Below are 22,399 nucleotides of genomic sequence, written 5' to 3'. Positions count from 1 at the left end.
CCGTATCGCAGCATACGAAACATATAGTACAAAGCTACGACCGTTACTGGAAATAGCAGCACATTTTCGAAGTCGCAATGATCCCACAACATTGTCACAAAGTGCAGGGAAATCGGTATGATCAAAAAACACCAAACATCTTTAATGGGATTGCGATGGATAACACTCATTGTATTCTTTGTGGTGGCATAAAAGGTACATATTTGAAAATTGACGTCTCATTCCTGCTGTGACGTCATAATGAGTGATCCTCGAATACTCGACTCGACTCGAAGCATATAACGTGATTCAGAATCGAATCACTCAGGTACTCGATTTTGCCCAGCCCTAGGCATAACTAATGTTGTTTATTTTGACCTTGAAGGTGGAGATTGGCTAGTTCTATTGAAAGAGACAATCCGTAAATGTCTTTCATTACTACAACGTAAGATATATATCGTTATACGACAGCTCTTTGTATATCCTGATGCACACTTTTGCGTAGGTATATGAGCTGAGTTATATTGTATTTATTCCGAAATATACTTGACTATTAGCCATTATTTAGAATCGTATAGGCAACAACTATTCACAGACACAATCTATGAAGGTATATCACTATTAGAACTCGATATATATCCCGTTATGTGACCAGTATATTCATCCATCTGCTTGAAGCTGGTACGGTAGGCTGCGAGAATTCTCTTCCCGATTTTCAAATGCAACCTTGGGCGATGCAGACATAACTAGTATAGTTGTTTTAGCAAGAAAATCAGAAGCTGACAAGCGCTATTCATAGAAACAAACTACAACAACTGGCTATGACGAATACAACCAAATGTACGACAGGGTATATGATGGGTATCAGGAACGCGCGTTTCCGCGAAATGATGCGGTCGGCGGATATCTTTGTCACGCGGCCTATCACATAGATTTTGAACACCTTATATGTAACTAATATCAGATATGAAGATATGTGTGAACTTGTATGGACACTAGCTTTTCACAGAAAGAAACAACTATGCTCTAAGACGGCTAGAACAAAACATACAGTACGTTATGTGAGAGTGGTCAATGACGCGCGTTGCCGAGACATTGTATTTTGCAACATATTTATCTAAGGTATTTGATATCCGATTTCGACGTCTTAGATATAATATATATCAAATAATATGGTATCAATGAACTTGCACAAACAATATCCATTCGCAGAAATGAACAGCAGCGACCTAGCACGATTAGAACGGGATATATAGTGGTTCTATTACAGTACGCTTCCCTCGTACCGGCAATGGGTAAAAATACCCACGCCGGCGCCAAACGGTTAAGAGGACGTATGATAACCCTACTATAAACTATTTGTGAGCTATCGTCGATGTGCTCGTAATAAAAACTGAATGCCTGTATTTGTGATGTATCAGACTGACAAGACAGATATTTGATTTAAAGTTCTAAGATTAGCAAAGTTATCATATTGGCGGCCTGTCACGTCTATCTGTAGCATCGGTAAATGAGGTCAGGAACAGTCGGTTATCTGCCTTTATATACATATGCCAAGTCTCTGATAGAGACAAAATATGCATGTTTGGCAAGCAAGGAATTCGATATCACCCAAGCATGATTGAAAACATAAGTTGAACATGACTTCAATACTGTGACTTGGCCTCGGACTCGAGTCATAACACTATGACTCGGACTTGACCCTTTAAACCAGTGATTCCCAACCGCGGCCCGCAGATAGCCTTCTTGCGGCCCCCACAAAATATTAGGAAATTGAGTATTGACAAAAAATCAATTTTATATTTATAAAATGCACGTACATGGCTTGGAGTCTGGAGTTTCTAATTAGGATTGTAGGAAAGTCGTGAGTAGACTGCTAACGTAACGTCGCTGCTGTTGCAATGCAATGTGCCCTAACTTTCCAGTTGAACGAGCAGTAGGTATAGATATAGGTATAGACACGACCATAACTGCGGCACGCTACACCCACCAAATGGTGGGGGGGGCGAGCTCGAAGGGGGCTCTAAATTATTTCGTGAATAAGCATAAATTATAGAGAATTTTTTGAAAATTCGTGCATCTTTTTACTCTAGGCGTGATTTCATGCTGCTAAATATCTTGACTTTTAGGTACTCATCCCCCAAAAATATATATTCATTGAAATGGGCATATCGGCATTTGCCATTACCGCGCCACGACGAACCAAGACATATTAAGTTTAACGCCGTCTAACATGCGACTCCAAGAAGTGTGTCAGAACGATTGGCAGCGAGAAAACCTTGGCCGAAAAGGTCTGCTCTTATGCTGACCAAGCTTCGTTATATGTACAAAATACTGTCTTGGCAATCTGAACCTCACAAGACACATATTATACACAGACACAAGACACAAATTATATTCCAGAGAAGAAATACCAATTTAAAATAGTGTGCGTCTTTTAGTTTAGTAGCCTACGTTTGGGCTATTCTATATTTTTTGATATAGCAGACAGGAGGTCACGAAATAACATTATGTCACAGGGTCATACCAACGAGTTCTACAGTGTCCAAGACACCTCACTTAACTCTACCGGTAAATATGATTGCGTGAGCAGCGAGGACAAGAAATTGATAGCAATATATATTCAATTCCCAATAATATTGACCGATTTTATCATAAATTATCGAAAATTTCGCGCTTTGCGCTGGCTCACTTAACGGTACAGCTAATTTCGTAGAAAAAGCGAACAAGTTGATACGGGTAGGTTTTTCACCCTATGGAAGCCCAAGACCAAAGTTTTTTTGGGGGGAGGGGGGCTCACAAAGTGCTCTTTCGTTCCTGCCAACGGATATACGCCCGGATATGTTCAATTATTATTGAGGGGTCCTATAGCTTTTCAAACACACCTACCTCGGCCCTCCCTGTAAAACTGATTACGTGAGCAGAGATAGAATAAAAATTGATAGCAATATATATGCGATTCCCGATCATATTGACCGATTCAATTATGAATGACAGAAAATTTTCGCGCTTCGCGCGTTTAGGCAATAAAATCGAACTCACTAAACGGCCCCGAAAGCATCATAATTGGTGTTCCTACAGCTCACGACCCAAGTGTCCGAATAATTTGAAAGCTACTGTCGTACAGATTCCAAAAATACGAATTGAAATCTCGCCAGGGCAATAAAACTGTTCCGAAATAGCCACCAAAGGTCGATTGTTCTGAACAATGGGAGCGCAGCAACACAATGACCAATGGCTTCGAGCGATTGATCGGAACAATGCCAATTTTCATATTTTGATGACTATTTTAGGCCGCTTCATTGCCCTGGTATTCGTGCGGCCCCGACCGTACTCTGAAATTCTAAATTTGGCCCCAACACCCAAAAAGGTTGGGAACCACTGCTTTAAACGGTGACTTGGACTCGGACTCGACTCGGTGATGAATGGAAAATGACTCGACTTGACTCGAGTCAAAACCGCAAAAGTAAGATTGACTCGTGACTCGGAGCCATGTGACTTGGTTACAACCCTGGGCCGCAGCATTTCTAGGGGTATTCTATGTCTTTCCACGTAGGCCATCGTTGGCGGGAATGAATTGTCCTATTGAAAGTTAGCTGATCCAGCAGACTGACAGTAAACACACATCGTCAAAATGCGATTTACTCTTGTATTAATTTAGGCCTGGCACGAAAAGAATCATCACATTTATAACTATTTGAATAGAATTGTTGTTGTACTTGATATAGCCTATATCAGGGGTCACCAACCTTTTTGCAGCCGAGGGCTACTTTTGCGTAATGATTGAAGCGGCGGGCTACCATTTACTCCCGCCGTTTACCCATAACACACTGAATTTCCGCTTTGATATTCATAGCACTGGGCAGGACTGGACATCATGTTATCTGTTTCTATAGCAGTCAGTGGGAAGCCTGGCATTGTATGATATCAACTAGTGCGCTGTACTCTGGTATTTAACTTGACACTGCAATTCTGAGTGAGTGTACCAGATGTGCATTAATTAGGCCTAATCGTGTTTTGTGTTTGTTTTTGATGAAGTTCATGTCCGAAAAGGCTGATTCACAACGATAAGTTGAACCATAGACGCTTGCAACCTTCATAGCTGCTGCGCATACACCACTCTACTTTTCCGTATCAACAATGCACCAATCGTTTGCTGCAGACTTAGGTGGGGGTCATTTTGCAGTGTTACAATTTCAATCTCCAACAGATCAGCATCCAGAAATGACAAGATATCATTATACCGGACAGCAGCAACGATTACAGAAAGTTAGAAACATGATATAATAAACTGCGTTGAGTGTAACAGAAACAAGCTGTGCCAAAAGATGCAATACGTATTGGGTATACAGATATTGAAAATCTGCTAGTACTTCACGGTTATCTGACTTCGAATAGTAATATTGTTTACTAATTTGGCATTGTCCTGATCGTCGAGCTATTATAACGGAACCCCCATCAAATTCAAGAAGACTGTGGACGGCATTCCGTCATGTCGCCTTTATAGGCAATGCGCCGTATCTTGAATTTCTGGTGATTCTATCACATGTTTACATCTATATATTACTAATTCTAATTGAAGATATTTTCAAGTGTTTATATATGTAAGTTACATGTTAGTGTGTTTTAAACAAGAAGAGCTGAATAAATAAATCTATAGAATTAAAAGCTCACTGGTAGTAATCTGACGAATATTGGTAAATGCAGCTATTCCACCTATTTTTAGAATGGGCTCGCGGGCTACTCATCTAGTCCTCGCGGGCTACCTGGTGCCCGCGGGCACCAGGTTGGTGACCTCTGGCCTATATTAATCATAAGATACAGACACCATATGGGCGGACAAATGTATGATGCCATGCCATCATAAAAGCTATCGGGTTATAATTTTGCAGCTACTATTGAATATTTTGTATAGGCTAACTGATATATAATAGAGACTGATCTGATATCAAAACATTTTTAGGTTGAGCTGTAATTTCAATCCAAGATTCGGGTATACTTCTGATAAGTGGGCTATTGATCTCATGGCCAAATATCTTCAAATATAGGAGCAGAAAAAAATATAAATATAATATAAATATATTTAATGTCGGAACGCCCAACACCCCATTGTTGTTACATCGTTGGAGCGTAGGCTACCACTACGGTACTCGGTACCTTTAAGTGACCTTAATAACATGCTTTGTTAGCGAAATACCAATCTGCCACCTTCTAATCTATTACTATTCCCCTGATACGCGATTAGTTTGTTGCGTCCATGATTCACTCCGAATCCACTCGAGTCATTTTCATTTCGCCACCGAATTAGCCCGAGTCTGAGTAATTCTAAGAAAGGTCGCGTCCAAGTCCAAATTCACAAATTTCAGTCACGCATCGTCTAATGGTCAGGTTTTGTCATCATGAATTGGAAATGTGGCGAAATAGTGAATCCTTCACTGCATATGGTAGCGTTTGCAATTGATGCGATAGTGAAGTTTGCTGAATAGTTTCAGGCTTTCGGATCGATTTAAGAGGGAATTTTCACTTTTTAACCTGAAAAGATATATGTGACACTTATATATTGTCAAATTAACCAAAATCTAAAATGTCGTCGTGGGCCGCACAAAATGCTCTGGCGGGCCGCGTGTTTGAGACCTCTGCCTTAACCCTAACCCTAATATCTCCCCTCCCCCAACCCTAGCACCCATCACCCCCAACCCTAATTTTGGGATACCTTAGCCCTAACCCTAATCTCCAACCCAAATAGATATCACCCCCAACCCTAATCTTAGGATACATTAACCCCAACATGGACCCTAACCCACCTCCAACCCTAATGTACCCCCTACCCACCAACGGCACGTAAAACTTCCCTATTTGAGAATAATAATTCGTATTAAATGCATTTATAATGCAAAATAGATCAAAGGCCGAATTTACCGAGGGCCGAATTTACCAGCGGCTGAATTTACTAGCAAAGTAGCAACCCTTGTCCATATGCGTCCACCAGAAGCATGATAACAGATGTCATCCACGCGTATACAAAAATGCGTCTCCCAGATCGTTTGGAACTCCCATCATTATAATAGAATTATTCTGTATTATTCGCTTAGCCTGAATGAATAGTTGAACACCTATCGGTAACCAATAATATACCGTACTATGGTAGTATTTGTATCTACATTCTGCTCATCGTCGTCTGCTGTCTACATACGATTATCACCTGTCGATATGTACAGTGTACAGTCTGTACACCTATCATTCACTAAGTGACGGGTCGGTCACTCATAAGAACTGCAAAACTACGAACGCGACTACGCATAATCGTCGACAGTCACGACGTGAAAGACCGAGTGACCCACGGCCACGACTGGTAGCAGGAGCAGTTACCTGCTATGCCAAACAACAGTTATGAGAATAGTAACCACTCTTACCAGTTTAGGCTTTTTTCTCACATAAGTTCTCTCGCGTGTCTCTATCTGTGACGTCACTTTGGTTTGCGCACTTGCGTAGTAGCGAAAAGGTAATCACACCCTCAATGACGACATAACCACTGTAGCTGAAACTTGAGACGCTTTAATCAGCACCAAAGAATATAGAAGGACAAGAAGTGCGAGGTCATTGTTGCGTCATGCGATTGTTGCGCAGCGGCATCCATTTTGGTCCTCAAAAACCACAACAAACAACCTGAAGCTATATGCGTGCGGCTGTAGTTTTCGGCGCTTTAAACAGTGAATATAGAATTATGCTGAATTGCTTGTATATTTCACGACGAAACCAAGGTCAGTTATTATTCTTTCGTTGTCTACACGTTGTTCTTATTTCAAATATACCCGGACTACCGTACAGCAAGTACTTTATGCTGCACCAAATTGCGCATCTCGCAATGCTTTGTAACGATTTCCAGCGGATGAAGAGGAGGCGGATATGGAAGATAAATTGCCAGCGGGATAAATACACGACAACACATGGTGATTACCTGACCTAACCTATAACCTGTCATATCGACCTCGTCTACCGACATATGCTGCATTCATTTTTGTCGCTTATTCCTCTTATGTTATCCCTTCTTAGACCCAGTGTGCATGACTCTTATTTACATGATGTAGGCCAAGGTAGTTTTCTGATTAAAAGATTACTCCAAGTCGTTTCGGCACCCTTCCGTCTTTTCATTATATTCTATCGTAATCTTGTGGTGTACTGATTCGATAAAAAGTTTAATAAAGTGTGACGATGATATATCCGAATGTTGTGATTATAGGCGAATGCATACAGTTTATGATCGTTTTCAATCAGGGTAGTTGAAAGTAAACTCTGATACGACGAAAAGAATGCAGGGTGATAGGTGATAGTAAGCTTTTTAACGATAGAGGATCAGATCCACGGTGGGAAACGGGAAGGACAGACAGTTGGCCTGTGGGTACAAATAGAGCGACGATCGACACAATTATGCCATCAACGAAAACCAGGTTTTCACCTGGAAACCTTGTAGAACCACAGTATAGAGATTTTTAGTCTTCGAGCTTTAATAGTTTTAACCGATCTTTAGATATGAATACCTGAAAATACCGTTTTATCGAGCGCTGTGTGAACTGGTGGCTACGTTAATTAGCCGCTGGAATCAGGTACAGCATTTGGTCCTGGATTTGATTGCAAAGATGTGGGCATCTGACAAGCTAGATTTCTTGACAGGAACTACAGTGTGTTCTTGGATGTACGACGTACGTGTCCCAAAGGTGATGAATTCGACTTCGGAATAAATTCGCTCGTTTGGCAGCCTACGTCAAATAAGACAGCCGACTGAACTTCATGCTTATCAAAGTAGACGCGATATAGTATAGCAATATATGCTACTTGTATACATGGATTTCTAAATATCACGCGTAGGCTATGGTTGTTTCTCATATTTATTGTCCCTTCATCCGTACTGTGTTGCTGTTGATGCGATAGCTATCATTATAGTCGGCTGTTTTATCTTTATAATTGCTTCATAGGCAAATGTGATCAAGAAACCTACTCAAGTAGAAGTAAAAGTAGCGCCGCCTAATTCGACTCAAGTACACGTAGAAATATAAAGTGCTTTTCGAAGCAGCCCAAAGTAGTTATAAATTGGTACTCGTGGACAATTCCATTCGCGATGTATTTTTATAGAATAGTGTTGCCATAGCAATTTACAGCGTAGCTACGCTGTAAATTGCTGTGGTGTTGCTATACTTTTTCACCCCAGTGATGACTTCTTTCATAAACTGTGACATGGCCCCGCCCCCGTATTTCCGTATTTCAAGGCCTGTAGATGATATGATGCTGAGCGAGGTATAGGATAATGAGATTTACTTGGTTAAGTAGGCCTACTGCAACTAGAGGAAAACTACTCAAGCACTTCGCAAAAGTAGGAAGGGCTTAGCTACCGAGTACCTCTTCATGTAGGGCGTAGGCCTATATAAAAAGCCTTACTTTTTGAATTATGTATATTCTCGGCTTAGTGTTCGTTTCAAATACTTAGTAAGGTTATAAATTGAAAATTAATACTGGGACTTTACGAATAAACTGGTGGAAATCATTCAAAAAGTCAATTTTAGGAGAACCGACGAGAGCGTCTCTATAGGCAAATCAACGATAGATCGCTGCAACTTCAGGACCAAAATGGCGGACGCCCTACGTAACAATGAAGTGACGACACAATGACCTCGCACTTCTTGTCCTTCTACATTCTTTGATCAGCACTATTAAGTACAATCAAAATATTAGAAGATTGCATATTACGAAGGTTAAAGAAGAGGTCCGCCATAAAAAGAAGAAAGCGCAGTCAGATGGATGCATTTCACCGAGGGCGACGGTAATAAAGCAACGGGTGATCAATGCACGCACGAGTTGTCTTTCAAGACCTCGACGACGAACTTGTGAAAGCATCCTGAAACTAAACATCCGACAATCGGTAAGATTCCGTTGGAGAGTTTGAAGATGTCGTCCACCGCTATATCTCAGACTCATGAAAGTAAATCACTAGATAATCCTCCTGACAAGGCACTCTCACTTCCTTTGTATTTCGGCCCGTCTCTTTTTCTCGCCATAAGCGCCTCAATAAAATGCTGCTAAAGATGATAGTTAAAGATCTGCAGCCATTCTCTATCGTAGAAGATTCAGGATTTCGAGATTTCGTAGCAGCACTGGATCAATCATATCAATTGCCGACCCCACAGAGTCTATCGCGGGAGCTTTTGATAAATGCGTACGATGAAACTGTCGAAAAGGTTAAGAATTTGAGGGAGTCTGCAGAATCAGTTTGCCTAACGACCGATTGCTGGACTTCCATCACAACAGAAAGCTACATCGCTGTTACAGCTCATTTCGTAAATGATAAGTAGGCCTACGACTTGAAATCATGTCTTCTTGACTGCCATAATTACTCAGGAAAATTTGAAAAATGAATTATTAAGCATCGCAAGAAAATGGGGTATTGAGAACAAAGTAGTTTTAGTTGTTAGTTGTTACAGACAATGCTTCAAATATTGTAAATACCGTGAAAGGTGCGAATTTCAAACACCTTCCATGCTTCGCTCACACGTTGAATTGGGTAGTCCAGAAAGCTATTCAAAATATAAAATCAATTACAATGAAGGTAAAAACGATTGTTGATCATTTCCATCGTAGCACGGTGGCGGCATCGAAATTTGCATCACTTCAATCTCAAATTAATAACGGTAAACCGGTATTAAAACTGAAAAATGATGTGATTACTCGATGGAGTTCAACGTACCAAATGCTCGAAAGAGCAAGAGTTCTTTAGGAACCCATTGTGGCAACCCTCGGAATTTTGCGCAATCCCTTAAAAACCTTTCGTCCTTGGGATGGGAAGCACTACCCGAACTATGCAGGATTTTGCAGCCGTTTGACTATGTAACGAAGGAAGTTTCTGCCGAGAAATCTGTAACTATCTCCAAGATCATTGTGCTTGCGAACGCACTTCGATCAGCATGTGATCGTATAACTTCAACGCTGAAGTCGGAGTTGGCGAAGAAATTGGTGCAATCGTTGGTTGAGAATCTTAACGCTCGTTTCGCAAACATGGAAAGTTACCCAATTCTGTCTCGTGCTGCTCTATTGGATCCGCGATTTAAACGCAATGGACTTCGTTCGACAAATGCATACGATCAGGCGTATCAGGGACTCGTCGCAGGAGTAAGGCTGCACTTGCCGATAATGATGCTCCGCAACATAATGAGAATTCTGTTGATTTTGACGATGTACTTTGAGGCGAATTTGACCGACGGACCTCAAATTACGTCAGAAAAGGAACACCACAATCGTCAGCCATTGTAGAAGTGCAGCAATATAAGAATGATACTATTGTTTGTCGTGTGACCCCTGCTATTTTGGAGAAATCGGGAATTGGTGAATCCACATCTGTCCCAATGGCAAAATAGCAAATGTGTATGATGGCTACTTCTGTTCCGAGCGAAAGAATTTTCTCGAAGTGCGGTCAGATCGTATCTGATCGGAGAAGTCGATTGAAGGCTGATCGAATCAGCATGATTGTATTTTTAAATTATTATTTATAGTTGGTTCTCACATCTTCTTAACATTTGTTGAGTTAAAAGTTGAGTTATCAGTAAGTCATGAAAATGATAGATTTGAATTTTTGCAGCATTTTCGTGATCAAATGGGTTAACAAAGCTTAGAAATTTTTACTTTAAAAATAACTGGTAAAGTAGCAGTTAAAAATCACAGTTATGATTCAGAAAGTAGCAGTTTGTAACTGCTACCGCGGAATATCGGTTAAGCCCATTGTGAAAGCATAGCCACATTGTCCTCCATAGTGTGGATGTGGAGACGGCATGGTTGCGTCACAATACCAAACTCCGTTACAATGCAAAATTTAAGGCTGATTTTGGGGGGGTCGCGGGGCCACAAGCAGAATATAATTTCTATTTTCGCAATCAGTACCGCGGTAGCTTGATACCCGTTTTATCAACTTTCGCGCTCGGCAAGCCGGTCAAAAATTACCGTCAAATTGCCTTTGGCCAAATGGAAAGTGTGACGTGTAGACCAATTTCACTGAGCCGTGAGATTTGCTTGTATCCACGCCATATAAGACACTATGGCGAAAGTGTTAACACTCCATCCTGAGCTGATCAGAGATGGCCAGTGGCCACGATCCGCTCCATAGGAGCCGGAGTAGGAGCTGGATTTTGTCGATTTTTTCTTTTTACTGTAGCCGGACTGGATCCGGATTTGGAATTTGTTTTGAAATCAATCAGGTTTATAAATATTTTCATCGTTTCAAAAGATCACAAGACTGCGATACAATGAAAATGCAGGAAGGTGTCGAAGCAACTTGGACTAGAGCCTTTAAGATCAGACACCCACCTTCGCCTAGGCGAAGTAAATAAGAGGCATGCACACTGAATGAAAAGTAATGCAGAGAATACAAGACGCAAGCGACAAAATGAGGTGGCATGTGGCGGAGGGCGAGGTCGATGTTAGGTCGTGGTCAGGTAATCCTGAAGACTGGCTAGTATTCATTTGGAAGAAATTGCTTGTATTTCGACTTGAATGCGGACGTGAGTAGTTAGTATGATCGGTCGCGAGCGGCCATGGGGCTCTTATGGGCGGGGTGGCATGCGGCTGGAAAACCGGGGGTGGCATGCGGCTCTTATTTCTTATGGCGGGGGTGGCATGCGGCTATTTCGTCTTATGGCGGGGGTGGCATGCGGCTCTTATGTATTATGGGTGGGGTCGCAAGCGGCTGAGAAACCCGGGGTGGCATGCGGCTATTTCGTCTTATGGCGGGGGTGGCATGCGGCTCTTATGTATTATGGGTGGGGTCGCAAGCGGCCGAGAAACCCGAGGTGGCGTGCTGCAATTGTGTCTTATGGCGGGGGTGGTGAGCGGCACTTATTTCTTATGGCGGGGGTGGCGAGCGGCTATTGTGTCTTATGGCCCCTCTCGACCGGTAACCCTTTTCGATATAGGGCTCGCTCGTGACTTGCCGCGAAACTCGTGTTGGCGACCACACCCTTTCAGACCCCCTATCGCTCGCACATCGTAATGTGTTCTTATGGGTGCGCTCGCACATCGTACTTTCAAGTATAGGCTGCGGCGGTGACTCGTATTGAAAACTCGTGTTGGCATATCGTACTTTCGGGTGTAGGCATCTCTCGCACATCGTACTTTCGCATGTCGTACTTTCGCGTATAGGCTGTGTTGGTGATTCGCTATGTGTTCTTATGGTTGCGTCGGCATATCGTACTTTCGGGTGTAGGCATCTCTCACACATCGTACTTTCGCATGCCGTACTTTCGCGTATAGATTGTGTTGGTGATTCGCCATGTGTTCTTATGGGTGCGGTCGTGATTCGTACTTTCAGGCATCTCTCGCGCGGTGTTGAATAGTCACCAACAATAACCGCACAAACGGAAACGTGGCTTGTTGTGAGGATTAAGCAGTGCGACCTATATTTCGAATGACCTGCGCGCTGAATTGTTTCACGGCCAACCGCGGTGGTCGTGACTCGCCTTTTTTACTATAGGTGGTGACGGTGATTCGCCTGTCGTGTATTCTTACGGGATCTGCGGTGACTCGCCATGTGTTCTTATGGGCGCGGTCGCATGCGGCTATTGCGTCTTATAGCGGGGGTGGTGAGCGGCTATTGATGCTAACACGAAACCCGGGGTGGCGAGCGGCACTTATTTCTTACGGCGGTGGGTCTTATTTCTTATGGGTGCGGTCGTGATTCGTACTTTCGGTATAGACTGCGGGTGGCATGTCGTACTTTCAGCAAAAAAGGTGTGAAATAGTTTGCCAAGTCTAGGAATCACTTGCAAGGTAATATTTTGGTATTTAGTTTACCACAGAGCCGGCGTAGACGGCGACTCGAATATCAACAATAACAACGCTCACGAATTAACACTTCAAATAGCTGCGAAATAGTTTGCAAAACCCCGCGATCGCTGACAAGATAATGTCTCGGTCATAACCATCTTTCACGACTTGGTGTCATAACCATACCGATCGCTCACGCGGTGAAATTTTAGTAATCAGTTTGTCACAGAACTTGATATCGCTGGTAAGATTTAACAAGTAACGAATAACAGACCGCGGTAACTTGAATAGCGACAAATTGTCACTTATTTCCGCTCTAACCCTAATCCTTTGTGAAGTGAACGCTTATTCAAAAGGGTGTGATATAATTTTAAAATCCAACGACCACTCACCGGATAATACTTCAGACATAGCAATTCCTCATACCCGCCCACAAGGTAATATTTCGGTAATTAGTTTGTCACAGAACCGTCGCAGGCGGTGATTGGAAAACCGACAATTTGTCACTCGCCCGCGATCGCTATATGTTTATTCACACCTCCAGAATAGTGGCTGACTTTAGTTGCGTGATAAGATCCATGAAAATATTCAATCAATGTGTTAGTTTATCAACTTGAAACGAAACTCACTACACAAATCAAGTCGATTCGTATCTGAATGTTTTAAATCGGTACAACTCTTATCCTTTGACAAATCCCTTAACGCGTTTTTGTTGAATCGAACGTAACCCGAATATTACTGACGCCGACTTTCAGCCGCATCGAATTATTCGCACATTCCGCGCCACTGTTTTCGCACTTATAGAATCAATACCAACTATAACTCTACAAGAATCAAGAATCACAAGTATGTGCATTACACAGTTATTGTCTTTATTAACTTGAAATCAAACACTTAACAAAAACACGCAACTAATCATTTGGCAACTCTAGCATTACCAAAAAATTCCAGTATTGTTGATTGAAAATCCTTGAGTCATTATTATCAAAAATGTTATAGTACCGCATCGGAATCCATTCGCGGGATGTACTAAAGGTAAATCCAGATAATCCAAAATGAAATATTTGGACTTTGACAAACATGACTACCAACTTTGATCCAGTCACATTTCAAGATCATACGTTGAAACAATCCTTGAAACTTACAACTCTATTCACGACTGAGTTTTCCGTTTATCAAATAGAGTTTCAGTAAATACTATCGCGATATTTTAATGTGTTACTACACACAATTGAATCAATCAATGAAATAGCACCTGTTGTAAATATTTCTAACTTGACAACCACTTGTGCATACCGCGATCGACTTGTGACGCGATGAGTTAAATCGTAAATCGGAATATTTCAATCTATTTGTCGAAACCTTGAACAAACTATCAGGTTATTTTTTGTTGTAATCGAGTGAACGGAAATAGTATAACGTCTCAACATTTTACCATATCCCCATACACAAAAGAGTAAAATACAAAAAACCTTGTCAAGTCAATCCGTTTCTAACTCACCCAACCAAAACAAAAAGTATCCGCATGAAAAGTAGACAAGACTACGCCAGTAATCACTACAATCCAAAATCCGTAACAAGCTCGGTTGTATTCATATCCCTACGACGCGTCTTTTGTTTTTCAACTGTAAAAGTCGTTACTATTTTGCAAGACAAAGTAATTACTACCTGATATATTTTATAAACCAAAGTAAATACTACTCGGTGTGTGGTTTGAGATTAACATATTACATTTGAGTATACCAGATTTGAATGCCTGACCAACGTAGTTGAGAATTCATTTCTTACAATCAAACGCCGGTTTTACATTGAAAGGTATCATACTGTAAACATAAGGATTGACACATTGATCTGATATATGAGATTTTGTAATGCTCGACCACGACTTGATTATTAAATTATTCACGATAATTAGACCCGATGTTGTGGTAAAGGTTATTAGAAAATATCACTTTTGGCATCGAGTACCAGTCGAAGTGGGTGAACAATAACACCGAAAATGATAAATGCGTTTCGTGCTACTATTGATACAAGTTCATTTCTATCAGGTGAAATAAACGCCATCACAAAACTCAGAGCATGCAAAGGTCTTGATTGATATGAATTTCGATTTGTGTCTTATGATACCAGCAAACATTTTAGAAATATTATGATTCGTTAAACCAAAGTCGTAAGTCCGATTATTAATTGATTGGAAACTTGATCACGTACCTCGATCATTACAGAAGATTATAACGCCATTGTCCGACAATCTTTTACAAAAGGATCGAAACCAAGTAACCCAAAGTCGTTGCCGTCGCTTAAACAATTTGTACGACGTTTGATAAATGTACCCTATACTTTGGTGTACTAGAAATATTTGTAAAACACACTCTGGTAAAGAAATCGAAAAGATATCCTACACCTAAATCTGATAAAACCATTTTGCACTTTTTGTTCGTTAGTAGTATCCATTTGAATTTTTCCATTTCCTCTCGTCAAAGTAGATGTAATCATAGTCGCTAAAGAACTTACTTGGATGTGTTTGAATTCTAGACATAGTTATGATTTACTCAACGCAAGACCCAAGAACAACCGTAGTTAACAACCGTGCACACATATCCAAAATATCGCACACTCCGCTATTCCTAAAGTACAAACACCCGATACAAAATATTACTTGTTGTGTTGTTGCGGCATCATCTTCACAATATCACCATTTTTTTGTGTCAATTAGTTACTTTGTATGTTACCCCACAACTCTTACAAAAGTACGAAGGATATTAACATCGCACTAAGTAATTAACTTTACTCGATATTCTCGCATTACAAAACTAAAGAATGGTTGGTAGACTCTACAAACTGTTTCGATATCACAAGACCTTTATTGTCTGAATGGGTGTTCATGTATCTTAATAATCAAATAGTTCAACACAGAACTAGGACTAACAGAAACATCAGAGAGTTGTTTACACAAAAGTTTGTATATGTGCACAGTATGCGAATAGCATGTGTAAGTCCAGCACAATTGCGGTATCCATCCGAGTTTAGTTAACACAAATTTATTACAACGGAGTCACGTAAACTTTCGTGAAAGAAAAGCATACTCACTCCTAGAGGGTTATGTCAATACCATAGCAGTTCCCCAACAGCAAAGTACATATGTTTTCTAGTCACGGTCCTTACATCTTTCACATAGATCAATCTACTTTGCTAACGAAAAGTGCTGAGTCATCACATGATCGCTCTCACAACAAAACAGCTAGTAGATATTATCATTCAAAATATTCCTAACCCTTTACACACCAGTAACAAATCATACAACGAATATGTTTTGTGGGTTGAATTGCTGTTCAGTGTCAAGTCTACCTGTTGAAACGTACATTACAAACAACACAGTCACAATCAAATTAAAACCACGAATCTATTTTCATTTCCTCGCAAACTGTCACATACAGAAAAATAAATTTAATTTCCCAAAACATACTTGTAACCAATCGCTTTCATTAAACATACAACACCATAATAGTATTTACTTTCTACAACATAGACATTCCGGTGTAGTCAAGAAATATTTTTAATAATCAAAATCATCGACTTCTGTTTACGGTGTTAGTGTGTGCATGTCATACATGTGGACCCGTATTAAAATGGACACGACACGACTGACTGTAAGGAGATAGAAGTCTATCGCATAGATTTACATGTGGTCTTCGCTACGGTTTCAAAAAACGAATCATCTCTTTTGCATTGATCTAGACCGAGCAAGTTAGTTAATGGCCATGATTGTGTTTGTCATATGCGAATGATAGGGTTACTGTCAAATCTACATACAACAATCTTCTGACGATCATAATAGCAATTTCATTTTCCACCCCTTCATAATTGTACAACTCGGTAACTACGTTTAACAAGACCAATCACACTGCCAGCGTTGAACACAAGATACCTACCCAAGTAAAAATATCATTCTGGTTTGGACAACTGACGTTTACCTGTGTAAAATTATCATTTTCACTTGGAGGTCCACCGTTACCTAACTAAAATACCATTGTCCATTGGGGATTTATCGTTTACCCAGTGTAACAATCCCCTTTTCACTTGGAAATATATTTTTGGCCTGAATAACAAACCCCTTTTCACTTGGAAATATATTTTTGCCCTGGATAACAAACCTTTTTCACTTGGAAATATATTTTTTCTCTCGGTAATAAACCTTTTTCACTTGGAAATATATTTTTTCTCTTGGTGATAAACCTTTTTCACTTGTAAATATATTTTTTCTCTTGGTAATAAACCTTTTTCACTTGGAAATATATTTTTTCTCTCGGTAACAAACCTTTTTCACTTGGGAATATATTTTTTCTCTGGGTAACAAACCTTTTTCACTTGGGAATATATTTTTTCCCTGAGCAACAAACCATTTTCACTTGGTGGGTCGTCGTTGACCTTAGTAAAAATATCATTTTCCTTTGGAGATCCGGCGTTTACCAGTGTAACAATACATTTTCTCTTGGTCATCTAACTTTTCCTAGAGTAACAAAAACCATTTTCATTTTGAAATCTGACAAACACACCTGACAACTTGGTATTTGTTGTATTGACGATAGTTTGAAATAGATTACAACGAGCAGTGACGGAAATATACACGGACCACCGGTTTCAGAGTATACCTCCATCAGTCGTATCACATCAATATCATCGGTTAACCACATACAACATCCTCTTGTACACAGAAATGCATGTTTCGGAAAATTGGACAATAGACTTCGATAGTTCTGTGATGTCCAGGTTCACGCTTTGGATTTTCCAGAGTCAAAATGTCTGAATAAAACACCTCCTCGACGATGGTTGGTATGTGGATAACGGTATTCGGAAAACGGTTGGATTTATGTCACCCATCGCGATAACAACTCCAGGTCGAGTTTTCCTCCGCGTGTTTACTATATTGTGTCTTTATTGGTCAATGTATGTCTCGACATTCAGTTTGAAATCGGAAACCCTGATAAAGTATGTAACCGGATCCGGATATCAATTCTGAATCGATAAACCAATGAACAATATTCAAAGTAAACATGTTACACCCCGTGTTTCCACGAAAAAATACCATCCAGACATACGTCGCGCTTGTTTGCCCACATCAGTATACGCGTAAATGGAGGTGTGTGACATTGTATGCAATGTGTTGGTATACAAACATCGGGGAGTAAGCCTTCGATCCACTGACATTATCATAGCCGGTACTCCCACATAACGACTCCAGATAAATATCGTGAACAGTGATTCTGCAAATCTCGGACTGATACTGTGATCCAATAAGTTGTGTTTCTGTGGAATGAAGACTGCAATCGTACACCACAATAGAACACTAGCTCGTGATTTCACACGCAATCATAAAACACATCATCGTAAGGGTCCAGTTCATCCGGTAACATTTCGAAACGGTCATCGCCACAAGAGATCGGTATCATTTTGAAACGACATCGTCACAAGTCTATTGACGTCGATTCTGTTGGTCATGTCAATCCGTTTCACAATCCACCGTTTTTCAACTCCACGCACCATAGTGTTACGACACAGACAAGAAGCGTCGGTGGAAATAATAAAACACGGAAAGCACACTTTGGTGTTATTTGACATGGATTTTACACCCGACGAACCTTACATTCGAGTGATGCATTGGAATGACGCTTGTATTATTGACGTAGAAGGAATAGAAATGTATCGATTTATTGGTTTCGTACATATCCAACAAAAACCAGGGTATGTGATTGTGCGTGGTTCGCATATTCGACTGTGAACGCTCTATTTGTATACGCTGTATAGCTCACTTTCACCATCGTGCGAATAACCCATGTTACGGTTCGATGTTTGTGTGTCTGTATGTCACGCTTCAGATTGACTCAGAGTCATTGCAATGTGGCTTATTGGTATGACATTGTTATCGGGTGTGATGACATTCGATCTACATCAAAACTACCGGCTATGATAATGTCAGTGGATCGAAGGCTTACTCCCCGATGTTTGTATACCAACCAAGCGGTGCGCATCTCGTATTCCCAATGTTGTCTCCAGCGGAGACAATTGAAGCGTAGCCATTTTGTCTCCTTGGCTACCTAGTCGTCGGAAATTTTACCTGGGCGCTTATGGGTTTACGCATTGTACCTTCATAAAACGGACTTATAATCAGGTACTGTTAGTTATCAGCCGTCCATCTTTTGATATTGCGTTTATACTAAACCATTTATTACTATAACTTACAGATTATAACATCGGGAATTCTGGGAATAGAATAAGAAGTACGATAGAAACAGGAGATAACTCAGATGGCAGAACAGTAGTTAGCTATAGAAGTAAGATTCACAACTCTGAACTAATATCACTGATCACTGGGTGATCCTTTTAAATTTTTCATCCATATGCATTTTCACATCCATGTACAGGTGATTCCAAGATAATGTCGATGGGGGGGGGGGGGGGGGTCAGTCGGTCAGGTGTGCTGTGCTTATAAGTTATAAGCCTATGGCTGTACAAAACGTTTGAAGGCAGTATCGAGTTTGTGAGGAGTTATAGCGAGGATGAGGAAATGCAGTGTAAGCGGCGATATCCACTTACTTTTTATCAGTGAAATTTTAGCATTTATAAGGGAGAAAATTTTTCATCTAACACTTTGCTTGAAGCCAGCTTGACACTTTGAAAAATTTTATATTTACAGATACATGAACAGACGATTGTATTATGCATTAGTTTGCAGCTGAAGGAATGCTTAAGAACACCTGATTATTACTATGGTATGTGTTCAGTTTCCCTTGGAAGCAATGATGCTCTAAAGAACGAATGGATTAGAGACATCAAGAGAGAAAATTGGAAGCCCTCAAAATATTAAAGGATCTACTCCAAAGTCCAAAGAATGGAAAGAGCTCTGAAACAATGGAATGAGCAAGAAAGAGCCGTGGAATAGAGACTAACACCGAAAGGAACTGTGACATCGAGCAGACGAGCACTAGGCCAAGGTGGATGCCAGTTTGAGAAACCGCAACTGGTCGTTCGGCATGCTCCTATCTGTGTGTGTCTTGTTCAGATGAAAATATAATCTGACGATTTTTGATTTATTCTCACCAGCGGCCTGACTTTTCCGTGCTTAGTAGCAATTTGGTCGAAAAGCTGTCACAGACCCAATGAAATCGTCTCGAGACCCTCACTTAAATAGGGGGTGGAATTTCTACGGAAATCATTTATGTATAATTATTAGGGCGTTTTTTTTACATGTCAAAATTGTAGCGTTAGGTCAAAATTTGTCAAAATTTTTCAAGTCAAAATTTTTTCGACGTCTGCATTTCGTTTGTATCGTAGATTTTGCACTGTCGGTGTACTTATCATTTGATATTTTACAGCTTGTAGCCTATTTTATAGGCCTACCGTTGTAAACGTCTAATTGTCTGCTCATTGTGAATCGTAAACGGTCAAATAAAACAAATAGGTAGACATGGTGTTATGGTCAACGTACCGCAATATCCTAACTGAAGAAAGACTTCTTGGACATTGCATCATTCTTACATTAAGAAGCGCACGATGAAAAATTGTGATGTAGACAACATTGTCAGAATAAAGCAACACTGTGAGTCACCAGCAGTGTACGCACAACTTGAGTGTTGTCAGCCAACAACTGCTGCTGTTAAACGTCTTTGGCAAGCTTCTTAGTAAGGACATGCACTTTCTACCCAAGAATGTAGGGAAGTATCTCTCGTTGTACTACAACATCTTTTAATTATTTCTACCACAATACATATTGTAACCACAGGAATTCTTCATAGGGCCAGATTTCGTTAAAATATTGTTTCTTTTCATGTAAAAAGTTGCCTGTTTCTAAGCCAAAAACGTTTTTTTCAGGCCAAACTGCGTCGTTAGGACAGTCAGTTCCAGCCGGAAATGAAGATTGAGTGGTACAATTTTAACATTATGTGGGAAAACACCTAATTTGCATACGTTAGGTCAAAATTTGGTCAAGTTTCAATTTGGTCAGCCCTAATAATTATACATACATACATCTAGCTAAAAATCGCCAAAAGAAAATACTATTGTACAGAACTAGTTCCATATATTTTAACAGTTCTACCATAAAAATCTTAAAACCTCGTATACCCAGTGTGTCTTCCGATACAACCCTAAAGCCAGATTTCACCCAAAAGATTTCAATGTTGACAATCGGCAACTATATCAACTCCACCAGGAATTATTTCAGTGGCATCAATGTCAACATGTTTCTTTCTTGGCTAGTTCTGTTTTACATGCAAGTGTTCAGCATTCCTGACACTCAAGCAATTACATGAATTAGTTTTGTTGTTCTGTTTCTGATATTTTGGTTTTACAGTGTACCGTATTCAATGACAAGCCTATTTGGTCATCTCAATCAGCAAGAAACTAATTATCCTTCTTTATTTCGGTGTCACAAAAGACTGGCATATTTCCGGCAACGTTGAAAACTATTTATGAATTGCCCAGTTGAACCATACTCTTTCTATACTATGTGGATCGCTAAAATAAAAATACCGTATATCACAATGATCTCGTTGATATATTTCTGGTGCATAGAACCGTATAGTCATAGTGCAATTACAGTTTAATAACCATGGCAAAATCATGGACAGGGCAGAAGCAGTTTAGGTTTAGATAACTTCTTTGAGACATCGAGAGCAAACTTGATGTGTTCCTGCACTCGCAAGCAAACATCACCAAAGGCGATTAACATCACTGCTACTCAAGACTGCTTCACGTTGAGTTTGATGTAGTCAGAAGCTAATCGTTGAAATATTCGCGTCGGAATGTCGTCGCAATGCAGTATCCCTTGAAGTTACACACGAGTCTTCGCCGTTTTAGATCCATCTATGGATACGGAAGTCGCAAATGCAATCCATGGCGTCATTCCAGGCTGACATACCTATTAGAAAGGGTATACTATAGTTCATTAATATGGTCTGTGTTAGTTTTGTGATAAAACATACTTATTCCAGACGAAAACCCCTCGAAAAGCGTAAAAACACGGAAAATCCCAGTAGTTCACCATAAGCACCAGAGCGCAAGTAGGTAGCCAGAGCTGTTTTTCAATTTTCTCCGCCGTCACGGTAAGTTGCGCACTCCAGTGTTTATATAGCTCAGTGATACCAACACATTGCATACAATGTCACACACCTCCATTTACGCGTATACTGATGTGGGCAAACAAGCGCGACGTATGTCTGGATGGTATTTTTTCGTGGAAACACGGGGTGTAACATGTTTACTTTGAATATTGTTCATTGGTTTATCGATTCAGAATTGATATCCGGATCCGGTTACATACTTTATCAGGGTTTCCGATTTCAAACTGAATGTCGAGACATACATTGACCAATAAAGACACAATATAGTAAACACGCGGAGGATAACTCGACCTGGAGTTGTTATCGCGATGGGTGACATAAATCCAACCGTTTTCCGAATACCGTTATCCACATACCAACCATCGTCGAGGAGGTGTTTTATTCAGACATTTTGACTCTGGAAAATCCAAAGCGTGAACCTGGACATCACAGAACTATCGAAGTCTATTGTCCAATTTTCCGAAACATGCATTTCTGTGTACAAGAGGATGTTGTATGTG

At 40.4% G+C, this 22,399-nt stretch overlaps 1 long non-coding RNA gene across 1 annotated transcript; it reads right to left on the bottom strand.

Annotated features, from left to right (window-relative positions):
• Positions 1-21,315: 21,315 nt before the first annotated feature.
• LOC145448867 (uncharacterized) lies at positions 21,316-21,895 on the bottom strand. The gene is made up of 2 exons (XR_013918046.1): positions 21,762-21,895; positions 21,316-21,697 (listed from the first exon to the last, which is right to left on the bottom strand). It is a non-coding gene; the product is annotated as an uncharacterized LOC145448867 (long non-coding RNA).
• Between the last annotated feature and the right edge of the window lie 504 nt (positions 21,896-22,399).

This window comes from Botryllus schlosseri, chromosome 10 (assembly GCF_051294905.1).
Source record: "Botryllus schlosseri isolate E-star chromosome 10, Bs_hap1, whole genome shotgun sequence".
Classification (NCBI taxonomy): domain Eukaryota; kingdom Metazoa; phylum Chordata; class Ascidiacea; order Stolidobranchia; family Styelidae; genus Botryllus; species Botryllus schlosseri.
The sequence above is the reverse complement of the archived record's forward strand: the minus strand, read 5'-3'. Positions and strand labels throughout refer to the sequence as shown.